The sequence below is a fragment of the Polyergus mexicanus genome, unplaced genomic scaffold, assembly GCF_030449975.1.
Source record: "Polyergus mexicanus isolate NDT 795.1 unplaced genomic scaffold, iyPolMexi1.0 SCAF_1, whole genome shotgun sequence".
Lineage (NCBI taxonomy): Eukaryota > Metazoa > Arthropoda > Insecta > Hymenoptera > Formicidae > Polyergus > Polyergus mexicanus.
Genome location: NW_027223321.1, coordinates 3,081,323 through 3,093,583, shown reverse-complemented (window position 1 = coordinate 3,093,583; position 12,261 = coordinate 3,081,323). Strand labels below are relative to the sequence as shown.

Below are 12,261 nucleotides of genomic sequence, written 5' to 3'. Positions count from 1 at the left end.
TTGCGTACGCACGTACGTAACATCGCGAGTTTTCTCATCAAAGGGGAAATAATTACGTAGGTATCTGTTGTACCAACACCAACCCCCCCCTCCCCCCCCCCGCGAGTCCGGGGGCACGGCAGCCGAGGGCAGTGTTGCGTACGATCGAAGTTACGATTCTCGCGTTCACGATGAAATTTCAGACCAGGCATAGAGAAGAGGGGGAAGGCAGGATCGCGGGGAAGCGAACGCGCAGAAGGAGAAAGGCAGAAAGAGGGTGGGTTGTGCAGGGGATGGAAACATAGACGGAGCGAGCGGGCGCTGCTTCGGGGCTAAACACGCCGGTAGAGCAACGGGACGTGGATGAAGGAAGATGGGGAGAAGTGCGGGAGAAAGAGATGAGTGGTACGGGGAGGAGGGAAGCTTCGTTAAATAATTAATCGATCCGAACCTCCCGACTGCCAAGGATTCCTTCCTCTTCCTGGTTCCGCACAAACGGTGCGTTTTCTGAGGTTTTCCGGCACGACAGTCGCGTGCGCAGGATGGCTTTTGTGCATCGAATATAGCAAATACGTTGAATGCATTTTATCGCAGAACGGGAAGAACATGGATCAAAAGACGGCCGAAAGATCTTTCGATCTTTTAGGCTGTGAATTTTGAGATTTTCGCGTCCGTGGATCTTTATCGTTGAACGCTCTGGATCTTTGGATGCTTTTATCTTTTTTATTTTTAAGTTATTAGGATCCCTAATCTTCGAATCTTTATCGTTAAACGCCGAATCTCTCGCGGGCTCTTTGAATCGTAATTATAGCTTATTGGATCTTTTCGATCTTTTTCACTTTTACGTTACGTAATTTCGCTCGCGGGCCGAACAACTGACGGCTTATAGCGCATGATAAATCATAATGATAGTGCGTTATTATTAAATGCGTAATGATATTTATGGACACATCAGCGGGAGGGGAAAAAAATCGCTTAACTATGGCGTCGTTCGCGCGTAGAGAACGATCCGATATTAATGACTCTTTCATATTTTGGACTCATTAATCTCGTTAAAATACACGGTAGCCGCTAGTATAATATGAACGAACCGCATTAACTGCATGTACATACAAGCGTATCGTGAATAACGCACTAGGCATGTATCGCGCTTTGCGTCGACATTCATTGCGCGCTTTCTCTCTCTCTAGGAGTTATTACAATATTTCAATTTTTAATCGCCCGCTGTGTATTATACGGCGTATAATTAATTGCCCGTCGACACATGAATAAGTGAAGCGCGTGCTACATTTAGTAAAGCGAGTGTAGTTCGCATGCGCCGTTGTAACCACTTTCGAAATCACCGACAAAAGAATTTACCGTCTTCTTCCCCCGAAATTTTGTAGGGATGCAAAACAGAGAGAGAGAGAGAGAGAGAGCATCCGGCGTAATTGTGGTCATTATCTCGCGGTAGTAACCTCTTGTGTCTTGTGCATTAGCTGCATAATACTATGGAGATCCTTATTGTATCGATACCGAAAGACATTGTCGTTTTTAAATTTTATTTTTATAAATCAATATTTAACATAATCAGGATTAATAGGTAAATTGATTGTACATAAATCAAACATTCTTTAAAATCTTGCATTTTGTTGAAAAATTTAAGTTTTTTCAATATACAACTTTTTTTGAAAATTCTGATTGATATTGTAACAAACCAACACACACACACACAATGACTAATATTTTATAATATTTTTTGATAATTATTGCAATGATTTTTATATTATCTCTCTCCCTTCTTCTCTCCGTCTCGAATGTTCAATAGATAAATAAATTAAATTTCTATTTAATTGTTTTTGAATATAAATATAGATTCGCGATATTTTCCGTTTTTGAAATTAAAGTTTCTTCCAACACAAATCACGATCCTCGTGCAAATTCGATATATTGTGTTTGCCCAAAATATCCCGACGTCCGACGCTTTGATTTTCCGAGAAGGACGACGCGTAGACGCGATGCAGACAGCAAAAACGTACATGTTGGCTAAACATGACAAAGTGTAGATGTTCTGTCGGACGCAGGGAAGCCTCGAAAGTTTCGTTAATTATTCCACGAAGAAAAGAGTGACGCGCTGTTGTGACGAGACTGCTCGCGAAGAAGTTTCAAAGTTACGTCAATTCAACGATTTCGAACTAACTCTTCGTACAGAGAAGCACGGATGCGTCACTTTCCATGGAAAAAGTTTTCCTCGGCGTCGCCATAATTAGTGAAATTTCCATAAGGATATCGCGAATGTTATAACGCAGTTTCTTCAATAATTTAATACGTTCATCCAATGACAAGAACCACATAGCCTATTTTGAAAAAGCTCCTCGGTATATTTTATTATTTTTATAAATCAATATTTAACATAATATTTAACATAATCAGAATTTCATCTTTAAAATCTTGCATTTTGTTGAAAAATTAAATGTAAAGTTTTTTTTTCCCCCCCAATCTATTAAATCACTTTCTTCAATTTTGAAAATGATTATAATTCCATATCTTTATTTTAATTACACGACGAAAAAAAATCCGGATGAAGAAACTCATTCCTTATAAATTTGCGCATAATTTTTGTCATTAAGTTCAGAGATGAACTTGTAATCGCCGTTTCATTTTTCTGTCACTCAATAGCCGAGAGATAGTCCGGGACTACATTTGCGCTTAATGGTATCTCTAAACGATATTACGAAACGAGCAGTAAAGCTTGATAAAAAAATCAAGCTACGTAGGATATTCAAAATAAAATTTAAATCTTTTTTTTTATTAGTCTATATTATTTTAGACGAGTCTCTGAATATCAGAATGTATAGCGACAATATTTATGTCTGTATTTATAATATATTATTGTTTTGATTTAATTCATGTAGCCTTGATACATTAGTCTACACTTTGTTGATATATACTGATAAGTCGAGAGCTCATAACAAATCAATCAGTCTGCTCGGGGCTGTCGAGTGTATAGTATTTATTCCCGTCAATCGCCTTTATACCTTTTTTCCGGATCTCGTTGATGATCTCCTTGTGCCGCGAGGTTCTCGGTAAGATTACTAGAGGCATTTTCCTCTAACAGGATGCAATCATATAATAATTGAAAGCGAATCGAGACAACACGGCGCCACAAACACGACAGATAAGAGACGAGAGGGGGGAGAGAGAAAGAGAAAGAGAGAGACCGGCTTTTTCGGCGTGCACACGGTAGGTTAAGTCGAAGCTGGCAGAAGTTAGCCAGCGTGCGAGCTTTTAATTTAAAATCCGATTCACCCTTTGGACCGATTCACCTGCCGTTACTCTACGCCGCACGTTTAATTTGCGGTTTCCATGGGGATGCAACGACTCTGTACGAGTGCATAGAGTCGGACAGGGGAGGAGCGCGTGCGAGCGGAACGAGAAATGATAAAAAGAGAGAATAAGCCGTTTGATGTAGAAATCAATAAGGCCGAATTTGTAAAAAACAGAGACAGAGAGAGAGAGAGAGAGAGACGCAAAAACACGCCCACCGTATGCATGAGCGGAATATATCTGGGACGGAAAACACCGCGAGCGAAAATAAACGAAATGAGGAGTATCCCAGCGTCGGAGCGTGATTTACATTGACAGTGACGAGTCATCTCGGGCAAAACCACACGCATACTATGTATAGGCGAATACGAGCGGTTTCGCACAAAGCGACGCGGCGCCAATAAACCTCCTCTTCTCTTTTTAGCGATTTCTCTCTGCGTCCGACCTATTTTCCATCGCTTATAAGGCATATAACGAAATCGATTATTGTTAAGCAGATTTTCAGCGAGTCGCGATCGATCCTCGCGAGTGTTCGAGAATTAAAATTTAAAAAACAACGTGCCGCAGATTCGCCGTCGATAGATCTTTTCGATCGAATATAATCGGCAAATACTTTTTTGTAGATTTGCGAGCTTGTACGCTTATTTATATTACGTGGCCGCAAACTTTGTGAATATAAAAAGGCCGATCTAAATCTCTCACGATAGAGAAACATTAGAATTTATTTATTTATTTCGTTTGATTAGAGTACATTAACAAAATTTCTATATATTATATAAAGAAGATTACGCATTCGACGCGTTCACCGACAGTGACGGGAACCATTTTCTAATGACGAGCGTTATTCAAGTGAATTCTGTAGACATTAATCGTTCCGTTTCGCAAGAGTATCGCCGGTCGATTCGAATGGCATCGTTAAAAACATGAACGCTTAGGCACGGCATCCTCTGCAGCGTCACGCCATGACCGGACGTGCTACGAATTTTTTATATTTATTATGACTTTGTTAAAAAAATGGCAGGGTTCGTCCGAGTGGTGAGGAAGCGAATTTAAATTTTTGATGCAAACTTTGAATATTTTTGAGCGAAAAAGGAGATAGATGTCGAGAACATGCAGCTTCACTCATACTTTCATATAAAATGCCTTTCTCTCTAAATATTTTATTCTAAATATTTTTGTGTTTAGCAGCCGCATATCGTAATAAAAAAGTTGGCTTAGTCGGAAAACGAGAAATTATTTTACTTAAAATTTATGTTGCTTTTAAGTTGCTTTATTATTAATTGCAATTTTATTAATTTTATTTTAGCAAGTTTAATACCCATATTGTTTATCAAAATAATTATTTAAATTGGCGAACTCTCTTTAGAAATACTTTTATAAATGGAAATGACAAGACAAATATTCTCAAAGATTCTAAAATTTAATTTAATTCTGGGATTCATCGGTTCTTTTTTAAAAAATCTTTATATTTTATATAAAATTCTGACTATAAATTATTTTATAAATGCATAGCTCCGACGAGTTCGGTTTAACCTCTCGATATTCCGAAATCACATCGATTACTATTAACATCGTCAGTCTTTTCACGTGCTCGTTGCTTGAGCGGCGATTGCGTGAGTTTACGTTTACGCGGATTGCGTATCGACGACGTTGCGTGACTTTTCACTTTAATCGCGACGGTCAAACGGATAGATAATTTATTCGCGCGGTAGATTAACGATTGCGGGAATAGAAAATTCGAAGCCTTCGGAGAGTTCTCGAATAATCCGATCTCCTGGCCTCTCGCGAATTTTCGCGGGTGGCGACTCGTCTAACGATTGTCGGTGACTCGGCAAAGCGCGATCGGGCCATCAATCCCGAGCTACGTCATCTTTTTAAAGTGTGCCTTGCATTATACGCGGTAGAAGCGAAACGACCGCCGAAAAGAAAAGAAGAGGGAACGCGGCGCCTGACCTTCGGGGCGTCTTGGCTACCTTGAGCGTCGCGGAAAACGAAAAAGGCAACGAAGATTTATCCCCCGGATAATCACCGCGGAATGAATACTCCGTTGCCGGTCCGTGCGTGATAGATGGTGTTCCGGTAATGAGTCCGCGCTTTGGTAATGCAACCGATAGCACGACGATGCAGTTCTTTTTTTTTTCGGTAACTCGCGATATTCCTTTTCATACTCTCGTAAAAAAAAAAATAATCGATTCATTTATTACGCAGCGTCATTTTCTCCCGTGAAATCGCGACTGGCTAGCGGGAATAAACAGCTACTTATTTATCCATTACAAAACTAAAATAGCACACTGAGAAAATATATATTTTTTAATTAATACGCATTATTTTATTTTATTTCTTGTCATCTCAATTTAATAAAACATTCGAGTTTCTGTTTTTATTTTTTATTTATTATTGTATTATTTATATTTTTCACCTTAGTTAATTACAGTTTTTTTTTTGTTTTTTGGTTTTTTTGGGGGGAGAAACGATCTTTCGTTCTCTCTTTTATACATCGAAATAGCTTCTACAATTAATTTTTATAAAGCATTAATTTATGCGAAGCATTGTATATCTCTTTATTTGAGAATTATATTCACGTCGTTCTATTTTACCATCACAGTTCCGAGTTTCCATAGAATCTGTGGATGAAGAACTCGTCCGGAGCTTGAGGAGAACGCTTCGCGTAAGCTCGCGTGAATACAGAATACTTATTCGTCCCGACGGAGTTTCCTTCTTGCGCGCCTCGGAGAGGAGTTTAAGGATCAAACACTCCTCTGGTGCGTCTCCCCTGGCACCATCGCGTATTTTTTGGGACTTCGACGAGAGCTCGCGACATGAAAAACGGGGAAAGTATGAGAGAGCAGGTGGCAGGGAAAGAGAGACGAGTGATGTATCAGACGCGATACTTTAGTGCAATTTTATACATACGACAAAATACCATATCAAAATATTATCGACTTCTCGTGTAACTTGTGTACTAAAACATTGAATGTATTCTCGTTCGATATTTATACGAAATTTATACCTAAAATTTGCTTTAGCTATATATAATTTTAATAACTGCGGAGGGTGAAAATATGGTAATGTGTTTTAATCTCGACGACAGATATTTATTGAGTAAAAAAAGGAAAGTGCGAATTGCAAATGGAACATACAATATTTGTGAACTCGATCCCGAATCTTCGCGAAAAAAGACTCGCGCGCGTAAATCAGCGATTTCGCATAATTTTCATCAAACTAGCCAGATCGATTTTGCTAATCGCGTTGCGCGTGTCCGTCATCATCCATACCTATACGAACGTGAATGGAAACACACGGCGCGACGTAGCACGATTTCCCCGTGGAGCGACCGAGATGGCATAGGAAAACAGTAATCACGGAATAGAAGGTGAGAATTCGAGGCACAGAGAAAGAGAGAGAGAGAGAGAAGATGTTGGATCGAGTTGGGTTTGTACTGTAATACGAGCCGCATACAAATGTCATTTCCACTTCTCGAGAAGCGACTTTGCTTCCCTGCTTCCTTGCTTCCTTCCTTCCTTCCTTCCTTCCTTCCTTCCTTCCTTCCTTCCTTCCTGTTGTATGATTCAACTATTATTCTCTCGCTCGGATGTTCCTTACTTACGCGTTCCTATCGGCTAGCGTGCTTGCGGGCGTATCGAATCCAGTAACAATGAGACCTAACATCGGCTACCGAATTATGCACTTACTCCTTCCGCGGGCGATAGAGACGATGTTAATAGAGGCGGGAGAAAGCAATGCTATCGTCGCCTCTCTCTCTACCGATACAAGGCGGGAGTAATCGAGATCGTCGTCGCTACGGAATCGAAATCCGCGAGAACATTTTCGTCTGCCGACGTAGCTGCAAGGGAAACGCCGGAATCCGCCACGTATCCTTGAAACGACAATGAGTTTCTGGACAAAGGATACGCGTCCTCCGCTTTCGAGCGATGGAGAAACGCCACGGCTCGCTCGCCGAATAATGAAACTCGAAAGAGTCACTGTCAAAGATTTCAAGCGCCGCTTTTCTCGATCGTCGTACCATAACATTCCGTGATAATGATATTTTTATTTAGTCGATGTTGCGAATAAAAGTCTCATTAAAATTAACATTTTACACTCGCACAAAATCGATCTGAGAAATTTATTTAAACTCAATTTTGAAATTATTTAATTTATCTTAAATATCGCAGCTTTTATAAGTAGATTTAAATTCAGCTCGATTTTTTAAATATTCTTATATACAATATAGTGCGCATATGAATAAAATATAATCTTAACAGTGAGAAAATGTGTTTATCTCAAGCAATTATGAATCTCCAAAGATTGCATATAAACTGTATAAATAGACGGAATGTTCCTTTATAGCCGCCGCTATTTTGTATAATGAAGTTACGGCTCGCTATTATTAAATACATGATGTACCGCGGTTTACGCATATACGACGTAATGAGTGTCATAAAAAAAAAAAAAAAAACAATGCGTCCAGACGGCGCGCGATGCATCGAATGCAATGCCGTGCGCGCACGAGTCGCATTAGCGAGGCGCGCGTGTCTTCTCCGGGGGAAAAAAGAATGGAGTAACATTGCATCCAAATGGGATTGTATCGCGGGATTCAAAGGCAGCTCGTCACGCGGTGCGTAACGAGGTGTAATGCAAGTCTCTGTGTTCTCCGCTTTCGCAGCGGTATACCCTCTTCCTCTCTCTTTCTCTCTCATTCGCAATTTTTTTTTTTTTTTTTAATGCGCAGAGCATCCCGATTTATTTCAACGATATGCATATATTCGTATGTGCAGACGATATTTTTGTATCGGAAAGAAAATTATATTGAACTCATGCGTGTGAAACTAGCGTATCATTTGATGGAAAAAAAAAAAAAAGAAGTGATATTAATAAATATTAATTAAAATGAAATAGCAACGAGCAAACATTGTTATCAGGATGAAAAAGTTTTAGAATTTTGTTATAAAATAATTCCTTGTATAATTTTGCGTCTGTCTAATTATTCACGATTTTCTAAAGATGCACAAACTACCATTCTCCTCGATCAAGAATGCGTAATTAATAAACCCATTTCTCCAACAATCGCTCTAAATAGCATGTTAACCGCTATTTTAGAGGCTAAATGGCACGAGGGAAATAGAGCCCCTGGCAGTACGGGAGATAGTTTCTCGCTACTTAGTCTTATCCACCGGAAGATTCTCATTGTCAGCATGTGTTACCTTTAACGGAGGAAACTCCGCTCAAGCAAAGAGTCAATTACGTCATTTAAAATTGAGGTGACAATGAGATAAATGTTTTCGATAGAAAATATTAATTGAAAATTAACAATGTTTGACTTGCATCATTTTAAATAGCGTTTTTTTTTTTTTTTTTTTTGCTAAGAAAAATAGCTGTTTATTTGTCGCGAATCGGTAAATGGAATTCTTTGGACGCATGTTCGAAACGTGCCGCCTCTTCCAAAGTATTCTCTCAATAAATCCGCGTTTAAGTACACGCGTGAAAGACAGATGAGCCGGTTTATTGACAGAGAACCTCGCGGCTAAAACCTTACGTAAACGTGCCGTTGCATAATCCACAATCCATGTTGGAGTTAGACACGCGGTGAAAGATCTCAGTAACGTTGCAACGCGAGAACACAACCGTGGATGCTGAAAATGTAAATGTGTCTCCTCACTCTCTCTTCCTCAATGAACATTCTTCTGCCTTTTGTATGTTCAAATTTGATCCCTCTCGCGCGATCATGCGAATCGTTCATTTCGTACATTCGCATTCAACATCTGTGATTTATTCGCGTCTACCCTGGTGCTTCCTGATACTGTATTGCTTTCGTCGTGAAGATGAATTGTCGTAGCGTTTCACGAAGATTTCCGTCTAATCATTCTTTACGCGGTAATAAGGGACTTTAAAGCAGTATCCGTTTCTCATTTACCGTCACGATCTGCTCGTATCAAGATAGCTGTCGGAATGAAAGGTTAACTCGTTCACACGCGTAAATCTCATACGCAGATTAGTTGATAATAATACGTATTTCGTGGAAACGCACGCGGAAAACTAAAGATGTAATACTTCGTCTATAAAATGACATCGTAGAAAACGTTAAAGAGCGCGCGACTTTTTACGCGCAAGAATTCCGATGCCCCGTCCGTTTCATGGCTTTATTCCTTTATTGCCGTTGCTCACAACTATTTTCCCCTTTTCTTTACATTTAACCTCGCCATTCGTTTCGCGAGGCAACGCGCGACGGAATAAACGAAGGAAAGCAAACGAAGAAAAATCTCGTACGTTTGACGATGGTTTGCGATTTCTCGCTCGAAACTTGAAGGAGTTCTTCTCTGTCGCGTATGAGATTTCCGAGAATCGCCGGGTGAAAGAGTCGCGATGTAAGCGAAATACGGGGGTGTGCGGAAACCGAGCACGGAGAGAACCTACGTGGCATGGCAATTGGGATGAGGACGAGGAAAGAAGGGCCAAGGGGGAGAGAGAGAAAACCCGGCCGCGCCCAGGAGGTCGCGACTTCATTTGGTTGCAGGCCGCCGCGGTGTCTTTTTTCTCTCTCCCCCTCCTCCCTCTTTATTTTCACGCGACGACGCGTGCATAATGCAGCTCGAGCTGCTAGCCGGGCGCGTGCTTATTACGCCATATATGCATAACAAAGAAAAACCTTCGCGCGGGCGAGGACGACGCCAGTGACACGTTTGTCGTTTGCCAAATCGCGTTATATACGGCGCTCCAAATGATCGGGCGCAGCTGGCCTCGAGCGAAATTCTGATGCCGGCTATTTCCCCCCCACCCCCACCCCCTCCACTTTCTCCCCCGTAGGATAACGAATCCAGATAATCTTCAATTTCCGACGCAATCGATTCGTGATATATAATTTATGCGCGAAGGGGATTAAGATGTTCGAAAAAGTATACGCTTCTGGATATGTATTTGCTAATCTTTTATTTTACAAATCTTGCGCGAATAAATATACGGTATGTATGGTGGTTTTCCGCGGATCATAATCGTTACGCGTATTATGTTAGATGTTTATACGGGATTTAACTGCGCGGTCAGTTCAGAAGCGATGAATGTTAACGAGGATAATGGCCTCGTGTACTTCGACTGTATCAAGTGCTTTTGCTTACACCGCCAATTAGAGATTCCGCAGCATTCTAGCGGGCTATTCGCTCGAGTTTAACGGGTATTATGTAAATAGCTGGGCAAACTGACGAATCAGATACGAATTATTCAGACGCGAGTGTTAGTCCGAGCACAAATTACGGCGTATTTTGATACGTCCGTCTTGTCGGATTCTTTTTAGAATCGTAGCGTTTTAACAAGTCGCGAAGAGGCGAAAATGATCGAGTTATCGGCAGTAATCGATGGCGGTCATGCACAGCAACGGATAATGATGGAAGGATAATTATTCGGACAATCGCGTTATTGTTTGATAACCGTGTCGATTATCCCGACCGAGAAGCGGATAATTTCGCGAATGACCGGCGATCGGATAACAATTTACCGACGTTGATGAAAACAAGTTACGTCGAGAGACACAAATTCGTAAGGAACGTTTAATAAATTTCAAACTGCGATTTCGGGATAACACGGGATCGGGCGGAAATTCGTTTAAGGCGGATATCTCTTTCAAACGTCACTGATAATTGCACGAAACACACGTAATTTCTTTTTCTCGTTCGATTATATATAATTATACGCAAGAGAGATGTATCTCGAGCAAAAGCATAAGGATTCTAGAGGATGGATCACCGAACGAAAGATCAATCATCGCTGTTTCGAGAACGACCAAAGTTTTCGCGGCCGCGCTTTGTCATCGCGACGTTTCATTCTTTCCGGAATACTTTTCGGACACCCGTTGTACACGCAATCGACGCCGGTCCGACCGCGAGCTTTTCTACTAATCCCCTCGCAGCGACGAAGGAAACGACGTAAGTTTGTGGAAGCCGTAAAAATCACCGAGATGATATAAGATCTCTCGGTGTACGCGCCGCCCTCCTTCCCCCATTCTTACCACCCGAACACGTAGTTGGTCTTTAACGACTCTTCGGGCTAAAAAAGGAGACTTTGGGAGTCATTGCACGGTAGCGTGGAACGATGTGCATGCAACTGCAACGGCGCCGTACAGTGGATACGGATGACCATTGCCGGACATTCCCCGTTCGAGACTGCTCGTCTGGTGGGTCTGGAGGCGACAACGCGAGCCATATAAAACTGCCGTCTGTTTGCAATAAAGGCGTCGATTCGCCATAGCTTATCGCGGATGATTATCTCCGCGGCCGTGCTTGAAATTTTAACGATTGTATTGACAACAGCGCGTGAACAGTAATATAAACGCCCAAGAGTTATCCTGGATCTTTTTACGTTGCAATGGGCGAAATGTCAGAAATGTGCTTCGATCTTAGATTTTAACGTCTTTTTCGCGTCGAACTTTACATTAGCTTACTTATCATTTATTTATTAAGTAAGACAATGAAGTGTAAAAGTTTAAATATTTTTTTCAAGAATTTCGATACATCTTATCCTTTTGTTTTCCTTCATTTACGTTACGATGGACGTAAGTTGTTTATAATCACGACGGCGATAAGATTTTGTATTATCTGGCGGGAATGAGGAGCGATTAATTATTTTGCCATGTGATAAATTGCCGAGAGTTTTTAGTCGGAAGTATGTACTGGCCAAACTGTACGCATCATCTCTCCCACCGGAACAGGAGCTATCACGTAGGTGATTTATGGGGGATTCAAGTAGAAAACTAGTAATAAGAAGTTCTTCTATTTATTAGAATGCATTTATGCATTATTTAATCGATTATTACCCGCTACGTTTATTTCGTTCCGAGATAGGAGGACGGTGGTTTTCCAACAAAACGTAAATGGTTGGCAATTTCTATTCAAATAATGTTTTCAGTGTTATATTGTATATACCTAATTAGATATTTTATATATCCACACATTTATACGACGACGATATAATATATAAATAAATTTT

The 12,261-nt window shown here is 40.7% G+C and overlaps 2 protein-coding genes across 8 annotated transcripts in view; one reads left to right on the top strand and one right to left on the bottom strand.

Moving 5' to 3' along the window:
* Nucleotides 1-12,261, top strand: part of Qin (qin) — a 135,405-nt gene that overhangs the window by 93,924 nt on the left and 29,220 nt on the right. Inside the window, exon 1 of one of the 5 annotated variants that reach the window (XM_070292911.1) lies at nucleotides 2,930-3,044. The exons of the other annotated variants lie outside the window; for them this stretch is intronic. The gene's annotated coding sequence lies outside the window, so the exon portion shown is untranslated. Of the gene's footprint in view, nucleotides 1-2,929; nucleotides 3,045-12,261 lie in introns of those variants that run through there. 5 annotated transcript variants of the gene reach the window in all.
* The window catches only part of LOC138931869 (uncharacterized), a 49,894-nt gene that overhangs the window by 18,515 nt on the left and 19,118 nt on the right, over nucleotides 1-12,261 (bottom strand). The window lies entirely within an intron of this gene.